The sequence below is a fragment of the Paramormyrops kingsleyae genome, unplaced genomic scaffold, assembly GCF_048594095.1.
Source record: "Paramormyrops kingsleyae isolate MSU_618 unplaced genomic scaffold, PKINGS_0.4 ups45, whole genome shotgun sequence".
NCBI classification, from domain to species: Eukaryota; Metazoa; Chordata; class Actinopteri; order Osteoglossiformes; family Mormyridae; genus Paramormyrops; species Paramormyrops kingsleyae.
In genome coordinates, this window is record NW_027325983.1 from 292,529 (window position 1) to 307,617 (window position 15,089).

The 15,089-nt window shown below is 40.7% G+C and overlaps 1 long non-coding RNA gene and 1 pseudogene across 1 annotated transcript; both read left to right on the forward strand.

Moving 5' to 3' along the window:
• Positions 1 to 4,017: 4,017 nt before the first annotated feature.
• LOC140586372 (uncharacterized) lies at positions 4,018 to 14,117 on the forward strand. Its single transcript, XR_011988195.1, has 3 exons — positions 4,018 to 4,316; positions 5,272 to 9,822; positions 13,241 to 14,117. It is a non-coding gene; the product is annotated as an uncharacterized lncRNA (long non-coding RNA).
• On the forward strand, positions 9,026 to 9,258 carry LOC140586376 (U2 spliceosomal RNA; annotated as a pseudogene).
• Positions 14,118 to 15,089: the final 972 nt, after the last annotated feature.

The window sequence follows — 15,089 nt, forward strand, 5'->3', positions numbered from 1 at the left end:
TTTATTCTATGTACATCCAATCTTAGCCACCCACCCAAGATCACTCCATGGAGCACGAACCAACACACCCCACCAAGATCCGTTTTAGCTGTGGTAGCCAATATATTTGGGGATTTATGCACTTGTCCTATTCAACATCATAACAGTGAATTAAAAATCTACTACATCAAAGGCAGTACCATGTCATGCTATGCAAATATACATATACATACAGCTCAGGCTCTTTTCTGCAAATATAAGGCTACAAGGCCAAGTGTGGGTAATCAAAATGGCCTTACATTAACAAATACATCACCCCAAAAAGCATTACATGAGCAATCACAGCTATTCCATTTTTTTTTTATCTCAACAGAGAACATCTTGCAAGATCAGTATTTGGGAGAGTTTCCTTCATGACGGTGGGTGAAATATACCACAGCTGCAGAAAAGCCCAGTCTTGGCAGAATAGCCATATTAATGAGCTCTTGAGCAAAGACCTTTACTCCCAAAGGGACAGAAAACTGTATCAGGCCATGCTGGCAAAGACCCTTGTTTCAAACCTGGTATCACTTTGCGTTGAATGCTGAAAAGGGCCCTTTAAATACATTAGGTATGTTATTTGCTAAACTTGGGTTTACTTTACTCATAAAAAGTAATATCCCAATTTACCCAAACGAGTGAGTACAAATATTGATTTGAAATATTAATTAATGTTAATATTAAAATTTATTAATATTAATATTGATTTGAGTAAATCTTATAGGATAGTACTGTGACAGTGGGTAGACTATAGCTTTATTTATTTAAAATGTTTCTTAGAATTGGTATAAAGTCAACCCAAAAAAGTGAGTGCAAATTGTTACATCATTCAATCTGAGTAAATTCTACAGTTTATTTTTTTCCAGTTCATGTACAGAATTACAGTACATTACAGTATTTTATCAACAAGGTTCTCATAAATATTGCCTAGAAAGCGTTTTTTCTACAGTATTGTACTATTTTAAACAGTATGTTACTGTAATAATGTCACTGTTTATTACAGCAGGGGTGCAGATTGAACCCATGACCCTGGAGGCGTGAGGCTATAGTAGGAGCAACGGGCCACTATTCATACTGTGAGAAATGATGTATTTTTAATCATACATTGTAACTGATATGTCGTTACACTGCTTGTGTATGCTTTGCACCTTGCCTTTCTCCCTTACTTGTGTTTCTTGTTCTCCACACCTTGTGAGCTTCAACATGAATTGATTGATTGTTTTTTTTAATAAGGCCCCAGGTTAGTTAGGTCCAGTCTCCTGGAAAATCACTAGAATGTGTCCTTGCCTTTGGAAGCTAAGAGCGTCTTATTTTCAGGGAGAGCCCTGTAATATTTAGTTTAATAAATTATTTTTATTGATAAACCTTCATACTGATAATCCTCTTGTAGTGGTCCTAAAAGAAAACATGACTGAAGATATTATCCATTTTAGTAGACACATTTCACGATTCAGTAACCTGACTTGTCCAATAGATGGCAGTGTAGTACTTCGACTAAGACGTGCTATGGAAATTGCCGGTAAAAACGGAAAGCTGGTTTTCCATTTTAAACGTTTGTCTGACTGAAATGACCACATGTTGTACATATGTAATCGTACTATACATCTAACCTTCAGCGTTGTATTACCTACCTTAATTATCTGCAGCAATAAAATATGTACGCGTAATTGGACAGCTGCAAGTTAAGCAATCTGTCTGATTTTACATTGAAGTAGGCATGGACGCAGGAGAGACCTGTGAATAAGCTTAAAGTATACATAAAATATGATAAAATAATACATATTTTTAAACATTTAACTGGATAACGACAGCTTCACAGTACTTATATAACCCTGCACAATTTCGAATATCATCACAGCTCCCTGAAAATTAACAGCTATCATTATAGTACAAATAAGCAGTTATCCAGACATCCCGACTCTCCGGGAAGTTCCGGGAGTCTCCCACATATTGACAGCGACTCCCTGATACCCGCAAATTGAATAAAATATCCCGGAAAGAAGAGGAAGTAAACAAGAGCATGCACGCGAGACAGTAGTGTGTGCATCGCGCACTCGAGAGACGCGCGCGTACGACGGAATGAGCGAGAGAAAGAGAGAACGTGCATATATGTGTGGATCCCTGCGTGTGTGCCTGTAGCCCGTGCTAGACAGACAGCATCCTGATTGGTTTACTTAGCAAATTAAGCCATTCAGATTTCAATGTGGGCGGGCTTCTATTTAACTTCTCGAGGACCGAAGTTATCGGTTCAGTGGAGCATCATGACAGACGGAGAGTGCCCCAAAAAACGGAAGTATAAAACGCATTTCACTTCAGAAAGTGTATCCATGTTTAATAAGGATGAAAATAATGACAGTGTTGCGTGCTGTACTGTTAGCAACAGTGATTTCAGCATTGCTCATGACGGTTTAAACGACTGTAAAATGCATGTTGAGGTGAGTTTAACAAGTGTCATTTCATGTGCTGTATTATTCAGGTCTACACTAGTTAGATACTTGGTTAGTTGCCAATGCTGTCATGAAAGACTCCTTGAACACTTTTGTAACGTAGCAATGGAATATAATTAAGGAATTTGCATAAATGGTAAAATAATCTACTTATATTATTGTCAAAATAATACATAATATTGACCTTCGTAATTTAGTGCGCTGACTAGAGGAAATTAATGAAGAAATTAAACTGTGAAATCAAGTTTATTGGAGTTACATCTCACTCCTTGTCGGGCGGTTGGGGGCACCTCACTGAACTGAGTTTTTGCAGGTTGGGATGTCTGAATTATTCTACCTTAGGGAAGGGAGGGGGTCCTGGCTGTGAAAGTTGGGGGGCGGCGGCAGACGATCTCAGAGGCAAACTGCTGTCCACCCAAAAATGCAGGCCCCTCATGTAAGATCACATCCACCCAAATGTTCCAACCCCAGAGGCAAGCTGCTTTCAACTCAACCCCCTGACCCCAGAGGTAAGCTCACTTCCACCCAAAGACCCTGATCACAGAAGTAAGCTGACATTCACCCAAACCCCCAGCCCCCAGAAGGAAGCAGCCATCTATCTAAACGACCTACCCCCAGAGGTAAGTTGACATCCATCCAACTGCCTTGATCCTAGGCGAAAGCTGCCCCGGTACGTCTAGGTGGTGACACTCCATCCTACAGGGTTCACGTGATGCACTTTCTTGAAGCACACAGAGGACACTTCGGGTTTTAGGTAAGTGTGCTTTGTTTTTCTGTGTGTGTGTTTTATTTGGTATGGATTTTATTTAATGGCACGTAAAGATTTTATTGAGCACTGTTTTGGTTGATCACTGTAGCACTTATTCATCAATATTAACATTATTAACATTTATTAGCATTTTATTTGATCTGTTGTGCTGTTTATTGTGCGATTAACCTATTTCATTCCCAAGCTTACTGATTTTATGTGTTTTGGGAAGGTGTATGATGCCGTTTTAGCCCGACCCTTGTGCAGAGTAGGGCTGCACGATATTGGAAAAAAATTACATTGCGATATTTTTTTCCAAACGATATATATTGCGATATTGAGAGCCATCAATCCAGGCTAAAGTCAATAATTACCAATAATTACATATTAATAATTTCACTAATAAGCAAGCTTCATTACAAGTGACAAAAAGGTTACTTAATATTTTATTCCAAAATTCGAACATTTCTGTAAACACAAAAGCAGAACACATTTTTAAATAAAACAGCAGCTTTACACCAACCCCCCTGATTGATTTACAACAATATAACTTAAAATAAATATATTTTTTATAAAACAACTTATAAGCATTTTGGTTCACAATCTTTTAAGTCAACTTTTCTTAGCCAAAGTGCCAAAGTAAAACAGTGTTGGTGTTGGTCATCATAATCATGGCTAAATATATGAAATAAACAAAATGAAATAAAATTTTTATATATTTTGTATTAAATCTTCTAAACAGATTAGAGAACATATTCCTGTAAACAGAAAAGCTGAACACATTTAAACAGCAGCTTTGCAACACCAACCCCCCTGATTGGTTCATAACATAACTTAAATATATATTTTTTTATTTGCTTTGCTAACTCAAGGTTTTCAGCTAAGAATACAAGTCTATCAACTAGAGGTCGACCGATATATCGGGCCGATATTTAGCATTTTTTAATGTATCCGCATCGGCCGATATCCGAGTGCACTACGCCGATTTTCAGACAGGCACGTCTGCGGGCAGCCCAGTGTTATTGTTGCTGTGGAACACGTGACCCATGCTGCCTTGTGCAGGGCCACAGCCAGAAGTTTTGGAAGAGTCCTGGGATAAAACGGTAAGGCTTAAATTCTGATCTTTCAATGACCTGTTTATTTAAGTAGTTTGCTATGAAATGTTGCTTTAAAAGAAAACGCGAATTACGCTATTGGGAACTGGGGTAATGATAATGAGCCTTCAACCAACTGTAGCTTACAGGTAACATTAAGGATCATTGATTCTAATAGAGTTCGTTTTGTGCGCTTATTGGTGGGCTCACAGACGTTTTTTAATCGTTAAAAATCATTTTAGTTGTTAACATTTTAATTATTACCATATCTGCCCGATGTTATCAGTTACGTTTTTTTTCTTGTGTCGGAGAGTTTCACTCTGTGAGTGTGTGGGGCGGAGCAGGCAGCTCTCAAATACTGCAGCGTGTGTGAGAGTTGCGTTACTCTGCCCTGATCACAGACAGCGCCGTCCTCGGGAGACACAGAGCTGCTAAGAACAATGCATGGCGGAGAAAAGTGTTTGTTCGAAAGCCTGGTTACCATTTACTTGAGCTGATGCTGACAATGGTCCTTCTGTGCAACTTTTTTTCATTTGAGACCGGAGATTCAAACAATTTGTCAGACGTCTAGATAAAAAGTGCATGACTTTGCGCAGTTAGTTTCCTCATTAAACATGTCTGTCCTTTATACGGGCTTATACGTAGACAACGTCACAATCACTAGGGGCTTATGTTGTCCTTGCATACAAGGCTGTGCAATACGACAGTTATTTTATTTTATTTTCCGGGATCACTAGATTCTGATTGTGAATTTGGCTTTAAGCTATCTGTCTGCTAACAACAGAAACAACATGTTAGTGTACACTACTCATCATACCATGATGCACTTAGTGTTTTTTTTTTCTTCAAAATGTATTAGAGTGTAATTGTTTTAATGTGCATGGAATACTGGAATTGTAGAATGAATTGAAGATGAAGGTACTATAATAAAAATTCTAACCTTGCATTTATTCTTCTGTTTTAGTAATTGCTGTCTGATGGCTGAACAAAAATCTAATCCTGTATGGCAGCATTTCACAAAGCCAACACCAGGAAAAGCCAGGTGCAATATCTGCAGCAGACTGGTGAGCTTGGGAGCTGAAGAATGAGTTTGCTGCTAAAGAGATTCTGATGCTGCTATCTTTATTGTTTATAAGTTTAAGTTGTTTATAAGTTGTATTGTGTTTTTGTTATTTAAGTTTATATTTAAATTTACACAAGTCAGTATTCAGTAAATGCTAAGTTGAGAAATTTTGTGTATCGTTTGTTATTATTAATGTGATATTTTATCATGCAAATAGAGGGGAAAACGTCCAATTTTCGGCCAAAAAATATCGGCAGCATATAATGGCCATCGGCTGACCCTGACTCCTAAATATCGGCATCGGCTATTGAAAAACCCATATCGGTCGACCTCTACTATCAACCTTTGCAGGCTTGAGACAGGTTCGTTGGCAAGTGACGATGTTGCCACTAGTACTGAAAAGTCTCTCTGACGGCGAGCTTGTCGCAGGAATACACAGGTTTTTGCGGGCAAGTCTGGCGAGATGAGGAAAGCTTAGTTTGTGTACTTTCCACCATGCAAGTGGATCCTCCTCTTTGTCTATTGGAGGTGTTAGCAGGTAAGTGTTTAGCTCTGCTTCCAAAGCATCCTTTAGGGTCAGAGAGGAATCACCCTTTGCTTCAGTTTCTCTCTGTTTAAAGAAGCTTCCCAATGACTTCTTTGCTTTCTTTGCCTGGGGTGCACTGGTAACGTTGGGCTCCACGTCAGTGCTGCAGCTTGATTTCTCCTGGCATTCCATCATCTGTGATACCACTCTGGCCTTAACTTGGGTCTTCTTGTCTGCACTGATGAAGTCTATCTTGAACCGGGGGTCCAAAAAATATGCCATATCTAGCAGCTTCTGAGTATCATCATCTTCGTATTTCTCATTGAGGTAGTCCAGCATCTTCATCTTTATGTTCTTGGTCAGGTCTGTGTCTTCCTCTCGCATTTCCAGTAGTGAAGTGTTGAAGAGCTGAAGAACTGGCTTTACAAAGGAGACACTGACGTATTCATCGCCTGAAAGTGCATCGGTGAAATCCAGCATTGGGCCCAGTGACTTGCTTACAGACTCCAGCACATCTATATCTTGCCAGGTTGGAATTAGATGCCGCAGCTTCTTGTCTGCAGACAGGACCTGAGTTAAAGCCTGCTGCTGCTCTAATATCCTGCTGATCATCATCTGTCTGGAACCCCATCTTGTTTGGCATTCTGAGATGAGACAATGTGATGGTAGATTGAGTTCCTTCTGGACTTTTGCCAGGGCATCGCTGGCCTTCCAGCTGTGAGAGAAGTGGCTCACCAGCTTCTTGCAGACTCCTGTAGCACGATCATTGCGGCCATCCTTTTTCACTGCATTTTCTAAGCGGAGAAAACAAACAAAACATTGCGAACTTTAATTATTGAAGCACACTGTTTTATTTCAAACAATAAATGAAGAGCTCTTTTCCAAAACGCGATAAACGGCAATAATAATTTCCTTGTTTAAAATGTACTGCAAGATGCAGTTTCTTTCCAAACCCCAATAAGCACCGAACTTAATTTTAGCCTAGTGAACGTTCTCGCAATCCAACGTGGCTGCGCTCCTAACAGATGTTTGTTCATTAGGCTATAATTCCTCAAAATAAGTAAAAAAATCTTATTCTTTCTCTCTCTCTCTCTCTAAGTTTTCGGTGCTGATGCAGGACGCGTTCATGTAAACGGCACCTAAAAGCTGTCACAAAGAACCAGCAAAAGTAATGATTAGGAATATGTAAAATATTGCAATGAGACATTTTAATTGTTTATTAATAACTGCGAACATGAAAAATAAAAGACAAAAGACTTTTAAAAAAAGACAACCATCAATTTTTGGGAAAAATGGATGGATTTATAGCGTTTTGAAAAGAAAAAAAAATTACTTTGAATTTTTCAACAACAATATAGTTGTTTGATTTAATAATCATTATTCAACATGTTCAGACTAAGCAAAAAACATTTTAACAGGATAAATTGAATATTCACAAAATGTGTGGGTCTAGGTAAAACAATTAATTTCCCTGAAAACTATTGAAATGGAGTTATCGCATTTTGGAAAAGAGCTCCTCAAATGTGCTCATAAAACTATTTTTTGTTTAAAATTAAATGTTTAGTGTCTGTATTTTTTCTTACGTTTTAAAGCTCTACGTACACACATGCAACAAATTCATTTTACAAGTTTTGTCAGGTTCAGGACAGGTTATTAAGTAAAACAGCTGAGTAAAAATGTATTTTTATTTTGGATAAAGATCATGGTCATTACTCACCAACTGCAAGATGCAGTCTGTGGCCGAAGCACTGTAGCCTGGTCCACTTGTTCAGATCGGCAGCTTTCACCATGTTCGCTGCATTATCTGTTGTTATTCAGACTTGACATGTCTCATCTAAGCCCCAAGCGGACACCGCTTCTCTCAGGGCCTCTGCGACATTCTCGGCTGTATGACTTTCCGGGAAAAATGCCGTCTGCAAACAGCGACTTTTTAGCTCGAAGTCCTCTGCGATGAAATGGACCGTCAGACTCATGTAGGGCTCCGTTGTCCTGCTGGACCACAAGTCTGTTGTAGTTGCATAGTATTCCACGTGCGACAGTTCTGCTTCAATCTTAGATTTGCATTTTTCATACAGCTCTTTTATCGCAACTTGGGAAAAATATGTGCGGGATGGTATAACATACCGCCTGTCAAGCGTTCGGATCATTTTCTTAAATCCCTCTTTGGCGACGGTATTTAATGGCAACATATCTTTAGCGATATGAAACGTTATTGCGTCTGTTATTTCTTTCTGTCATTGAGAGCCTTTCTGGTAAGGTGTCACACTGGCAAAGGCATCACAAACATTTGTTTGTTTTGGTTGACATCCAGATTTGGCTTTGTATTCGTTGTAAAGAGCTTTGTGGTGCCGTTTTAAGTGATCAGACAAATTGGTGGTGTTTCCATGTTTTGTGGCCACAACTTTATGACACTCCATGCAAAGTACCTCTTTTTGGTCAACATCCTCCTTTTTGTAGCCGAAATAGTCCCAAATAGATGATTTCGACTTTCTTTTTGGTACGAAATAATTTTTTTGCGGCGGATCCTCTTCGTCGCGCATTTTTAGCAGTGAATGTTGGCTGTGAGCGGTGAGCAGCGACACAGCGAACCAATCACTGTGCAGGCACGCGGAACGTGCATGTCACCCCAGCAACAAGCCATACAACAAACTCGTGTTTACTGTGTGCTACCGTTCTCTTAATACACAATGGGCTTCTACCCTTCACATCGTATGTTCCGGCGATGTGACTATCGCTCACGCGCACATCGCGATGTCGATGTCAAAACAGAATATCGTTCAGCCCTAGTGCAGAGCTTGGAAGTCTGCGGATGTGTTCCTTTTTAACCCTCTGGAGTCTTGGGGTAGGGGACACACTTTCACTAACTGGGGCATGCTCACACATTTCATTCAATATCATAAACTTAATTCCTGGCAAATAAATTATTTCTTATATATTTGGTTTGGTAACAAACTCATCTTAATCTTAGTGTACTTTAGATTTATGTGAAGTTTGTAATTTGACATTCAAAGTATAGACATTGCAAAATGCACTTTGGAACACTCTGTGGGTGTTTGTTTAATATTATCTTTGAAAGTCTTATTGTACTGTGTTGGCATGATTTGCATAGTGTGGGAATGTTTCAGCCTTATAGATTGTGATTATGTGTTAATGTAAGTAGTACAAGCATAATATTTATTATTCATGTATTTGAGCTGATTTACATTTTGTTTTGGTATGAAAAGGTTATTTTGATACGTCCCCCATGGAGGGGACCACATATTAAACGGATTTTTGGAACAGGGAGCCGGAAGTGGGGCTTGCCCCGTCTGCTACAGGCATCGACCCGGTATTGCAGTGCTTCCGGGAACGGTGCACCTCTACTGCCCCCTGTTGTTGAAAGGCAGAACTGACTGACTGAATGGGTGACTAATAGACTGAGTGCCTCTGGATGGCCAACTAATTAGCCGCATGTGGTGCGAGGGAGGGGCCCTGTCCGTGCGCGGCCCCAATTTCCCGCCTTTTTTCTTTTTTTTAAAGTAAGGTGACACGCTGTCGTTTGTGCGGTGGGCAGCTGTGCTGAGGTAAGGCATGACTTCATCTTTGCCTTTTGAATTTTCCCTCATGTTTGTTTAAATGATTGCTGTTTTTTGAGAGGACAGGAGGACAGGGAGGACGCCGGTGACTGCGACGCCCCTGGGCATTCTACTCTGCGCGGGGGCGTCACGGAGGCCCGGCTAACGGCGACCCGCTAAGCGGCAGCCCCATATCGACTCGGGTCTCTCTTCGGTTTCTTCTCTTTTCTGGATTGGAAAAGACAAGAGCAAAAGTGGAAGAGTTGACGAAATGGCGTCGGATGGCGTAGCTTATAGCGGTGGGGCGTAAAGACCTTGCATTCCAGAGCATCCCTGCGCATATGAGAGTCTGCTCCATACATCTCCGTTCAGGTAAGTCAAGTTCCGGTGTGATCACTAGACTCCATTCCTGTGTTTGTCCCTAAAGAGAACAGCCAGGATAGGAAATGCTGGAAACCCATCCCGACTGGAGTCCATCCCTTCCCGGTGACACAGTAACCCAAAAGTGTTTGTGAGTGTGGTTTATGTCAGATTAGGAGAGCTGAAATGAACCTTTTGTTGGATGATAGTCGGCGACCAAAACAAGAGCTAGATCACAGAAAAGTGTTTCAAAAGCGACAGCGTCAAAGTGAAATGCAACGCTGGATGGAAGTTTTCTAGTACTGATGAAGGATGTAGAATCGGAATCCAGATATGTTTCCATACAAGGAATTTGCCTTGGTGGTGCTTTTACATGACATTACAAAGAACATAAGAACATAAGAAATTTACAAACGAGAGGAGGCCATTCGGCCCATCAAGCTCGTTTGGGGAGAACTTAACTAATAGCTCAGAGTTGTTAAAATTTTATCTAGCTCTGATTTAAAGGAACCCAGGGTTTTAGCTTCCGCTACACTAGCAGGAAGACTATTCCATACTCTAACTACACGCTGTGTAAAGAAGTGCTTCCTCAAATTTTTCTCCCGCTAATTTCCACTTATGGCCACGAGTTCTAGTATTTAGACTAATATTGAAATAGTCATTTGGCTGAAGAGCATCCAGACCCGTTAGAATCTTATAGACCTGAATCATATCCCCCCTTAGTCTCCTTTGCTCAAGGCTAAACAGATTGAGTTCCGCTAACCTCTCCTCATAAGACATTCCTCTAAGACCAGGAATCATTCTCGTAGCTCTTCGTTGCACCTTTTCTAAGGCAGCAATGTCCTTCTTGAGGTATGGTGACCTAACCTGCACACAGTATTCTAGGTGGTGTCTTACCAAGGAATTATATGAGTGTATCATCACCTCCCTTGACTTAAACTCCACACACCTAGAGATATAACCCAACATTCTGTTGGCCTTTTTTATTGCTTCCCCACACTGGCGAGAGTTACCCACATTTAGCAAAGACATATGCAGAAAGGTAATAAACAATAGACTGGCAATTGGGTAATATGATAATTATATGATAATTAAGTTTATTAATGGTAGTAATGATGGTATTATGATATTTATATATGTGTGTGTACATAGTAATCATTGTAGTATGAATATAAACTATATAAATGGTATAATAATTTAAAGGGCTCTTAAATGGTGCCATTATTAAGTAGCAGCCAAGTCAACTATATGTGCAAGAGTGCAATATGTATACAGAATTTGCAGTATGTGTGCATAATGTGCAAAAGTGCAGAATATAATCATAGAGGAAGTTTATCAGTTGTTCACTGGTTATGCTGGTGGATATTTCACTGCAGCTGACGATTAATTGAACGTCCATTCAGAGACTGGTTTGGTTAATGAGAGAGACTACCTGAGGGGAGAAGCTCTTGGGGGTCTTGGTTCTGATTGCCATGAGTCTTCTCATGGAGGGTAAGGCTTGAAAGATGTGGTGAGCAGGGTGAGATGGGTCCTCAAAGATTTTGTATGCCCGTTTCCTGGTTCTGGTGATGTAAAGTGTCTGGAGGGTAAGCAGGTTACTGCCGATTATTCGCTCTGCTGAGTGGATGATGTGTTGCAGTCTGGCCTTGTCTCGTTCAGTGGCTGATCCAAACCAGGCTGTGATGGAGGAGGTGACGATGGACTCAATGATTGTAGCGTAAAACTGGGCCATCGTGGTTATAACATGTTATTTTGGATCAGGCACGGACAGTTGTGAGAGTTCATTCCGCATTAGCTCCGATAGAATAGTATTAAATGCAAAGCTAAAGTCCACAAACAGAATCCTAACATATGTCTCAGGGCACTCCAAAAGTCGGAGTAAGAAATGGAGTCCAGTGTTAACTGCATCGTCCACAGGTCTGTTGGTTCTGTAGGCAGACTGTAGCCTGGGGTCAAGCGATAGGTCTGTGATGGTTTTAAGGTATGACAGCACAAGTCTCTCAAAAGCCTTCATTACCACCGATGTGAGAGCCACCAGTCTGTAGTCACTGACTGGTTCAGTGACTGGTTGAAAATATCTGTGAAGACAGGTGACTATTGATCTGCACAGTGCTTCAGAGTGGCTGGGGAGACAGAGTCTGAACCAGGAGCTTTCCTTGTATTCTGGCTACTGAAGATCTTGTTTACATCTCTGTCGTTGATTCTCCTGGGGAGGTGGCTGGACGTGGGGGGGGTGAGCTGGGTATAGTGTGGGCGAGGTGTGAAGGTACCCAGGTGTGAAGAAGGCCATTGAAAAGGTGAGGGCTGTATGATGCGCGAATGTGGCTTTTCAAACCCGCAGTAGAATTTGAACAGGTTTTTGTCACCACTCCTGTAAGCTTCATCTTTTGTTTTAGGAAGCTGCCTGAGTTCAGTTGTAAACCATGGTTCGTCGTTATTATAGCTGACAACAGACTATTTGGGAATGCGAGAGTCCTCGCAGAAGCTTATGTGCCATGTTACAGTGTCCGTGTATTCATCCACGCTGTTAGTAGCAGTTTTGAAAACATTCCAGTCTGTCGAGTCAAAGCATGATTTTAATTGCTCTACTGCTCCACATGTTCAGTGTTTCACTCTAGTAACAACAGGTTTAGCAGTTTTCAGATTTTGTCTGTATGCTGGAATTAGATGAATTGTTGCATGGTCAGAGTTTCCTAGTGCAGCACCAGTCATTTTCTGTCATTAAAATGTGACGTCTTTTCAGTTAGCTATTTATTTATTTTGGCTTTTTCTTATTATTATGTGTTCATTGTAATTGATTAATAAAATTATTTATTTTCATTATTATTTCTTTTACTTATCTTTGAAATGTGATTTTGACATTTTAATTTGATTGTATCCTTGTCTTTGTAAAGCACTTTGAATTGCCTTGTGCCCGAATTGTGCTATATAAATAAACATGCTTAAAATCTTTGATGATGACAATGTGCCCAGCCGGCTGTGAACTGTTCTTCGCTTTCTCCATCTTTGCATTTCTTGCATTGTGAAGATCTGCGAGCTGTTTAATTTTAGTGACCACTCCTTTTCAGGATTATGTAGTATATGTTTAACATTACTTCAAAGTGTGGAAGGGAAATTTAAAGTGATGGTAGGCCAGGGTTGGGAGGCATTGTGGGATTGTTCTTGTGTCTCAGGTTTTGTTGTTTTGGGGATGGTGCCGTGTGTCCTTGCCTCACAGCCACCTGCACGGAACCAGCTTTGCAGGCCACAGATCTTGGAGAACTGGGCTAAAGGGAACATCGCCGGGGGGAGAAAGGGGACCTGCAGGAAGCCTTGAAATGTAGCTGCTATACTATGCTAGACGCAGTTTGTTGTATGGTAGCATTTGAACACACAAGCAAGTTATGTACCCATAAGGGTTGTATATGTTTACGCTGAAGTCTTTATTTAGGTATGTTGGAGCACGGCGTCTCCACCGGGTCCGTGGATGAGAAGAGATTCACAGCTGACACGGGGAGAAGTTGCAAATCACCGGTTTATTGTCTGACAGATTGCAATCCGGGAGCGGCCATCTGACATACATTCAGCATGTACAGGAGGAGGCTCTGCCATATGTATCAGCTGTATCCCTTTTAAAGCCCTTTGGGCATCTCCCCCCCTTTCTCGGTACCTTCCGTGTACGTGACAACCATATGTGTGATTCTAGCCGGCTCGTACTGTTCTTGGCCTTCTGGAAGGCTAAAAGATAAGTAGGGGCCGCTGATGTTCTCTGTCGCCCCCCTATCTGTTCCGATTAGGTAGCCTTGACTTGCCGGCGCGCCAGTCAGTTCTTGTTTTGATTAGTTACAGCCTTATAGAATCATTCCCTTTATTTTATTAATTATTCCCTCAATTAATATAGGGTTGGGGTTTCCCTTACTGATAACATTGTGAGCCATGCCAGCCATGGACACCGAAGGGGGGGTTGCACCTTTTTGCTGGGTTGGGAGTGGAATTTCCCTAATGTTTAGGGTTTTTGCCCTCCTTCCTAGGCTGGATAGACAGGATTATGTGTGGGACTCATAGGAGGCCTAGGCCTAACGAGGATTGGAAACTGAACATCCTTGAAGTAGACCAATAGAGGTGGCGTATTATGTTTGTTGTATGTTCGAAACCTGGTTTGCAGATGTTTGGTAACCAATCAGGACTTAGAAGTCCATATAGGGGAATTCGTCTTATAGTATATTAACCTGCTGATTTCTGGGTGCGGGGTGCATTGCGCATTGTCCCCGAGTGTGGTTGGAACACTACGCTGGATTGCTGAATAAAGAAGAAAATTTTGCTCATTACATGCGAGGCCTGGAGTTTGATTCAAGTGTGACAGAGTGAGAGTGATTATAGAGGATTATAGAGTCATAGTTGTTTGGGTTAATTCTGAGTACCACAAAAGTTTACAAGCCCTATTTTGGCAAGAGCTAATCCTAATCATTTTCATCCTTGCCGTTTAAATCACTCATGAATAGATGTGTTTGTGAGAAATTGATCTGTTTTAAGCATTTTCAATTTAAATAAATACTGCAATACTACTACGAGATATCTAACAACATACGATGCAACATTCAACAGGGGGTAGTGAAGTGATTCATGGCTGATCAAAGTGCCAATTCAATGTGGGGCAGTGATTAGCATGTGGAGAATGCTGCAGCAGTATTACAAAATCATAAGAACATAAGAAATTTACAAACGAGAGGAGGCCATTCGGCCCATCAAGCTCGTTTGGGGAGAACTTAGCTAATAGCTCAGAGTTGTTAAAATCTTATCTAGCTCTGATTTAAAGGAACCCATGGTTTTAGCTTCCACTACAATAGCAGGAAGACTATTCCATATTCTGACTACACGCTGTGTAAAGAAGTGCTTCCTCAAATTTGTTTTAAAATGTTCTCCCGCTAATTTCCACTTATGGCCACGAGTTCTAGTATTTAGACTAATATTGAAATAGTCATTTGGCTGAACAGCATCCAGACCCATTAGAATCTTATAGACCTGAATCATATCCCCCCTTAGTCTCCTTTGCTCAAGACTGAACAGATTCAGTTCCGCTAACCTCTCCTCGTAAGACATTCCTCTAAGACCAGGAATCATTCTCGTAGCTCTTCGTTGCACCTTTTCTAAGGCAGTAATGTCCTTCTTGAGGTATGGTGACCAAACCTGCACACAGTATTCTAGGTGGGGGTAGTGATAAAAATATATTATTTATTAATAAGTATATATAATCAGTACACAAAGTATAAGTATATAAATATAAGCATATAAAGTATACA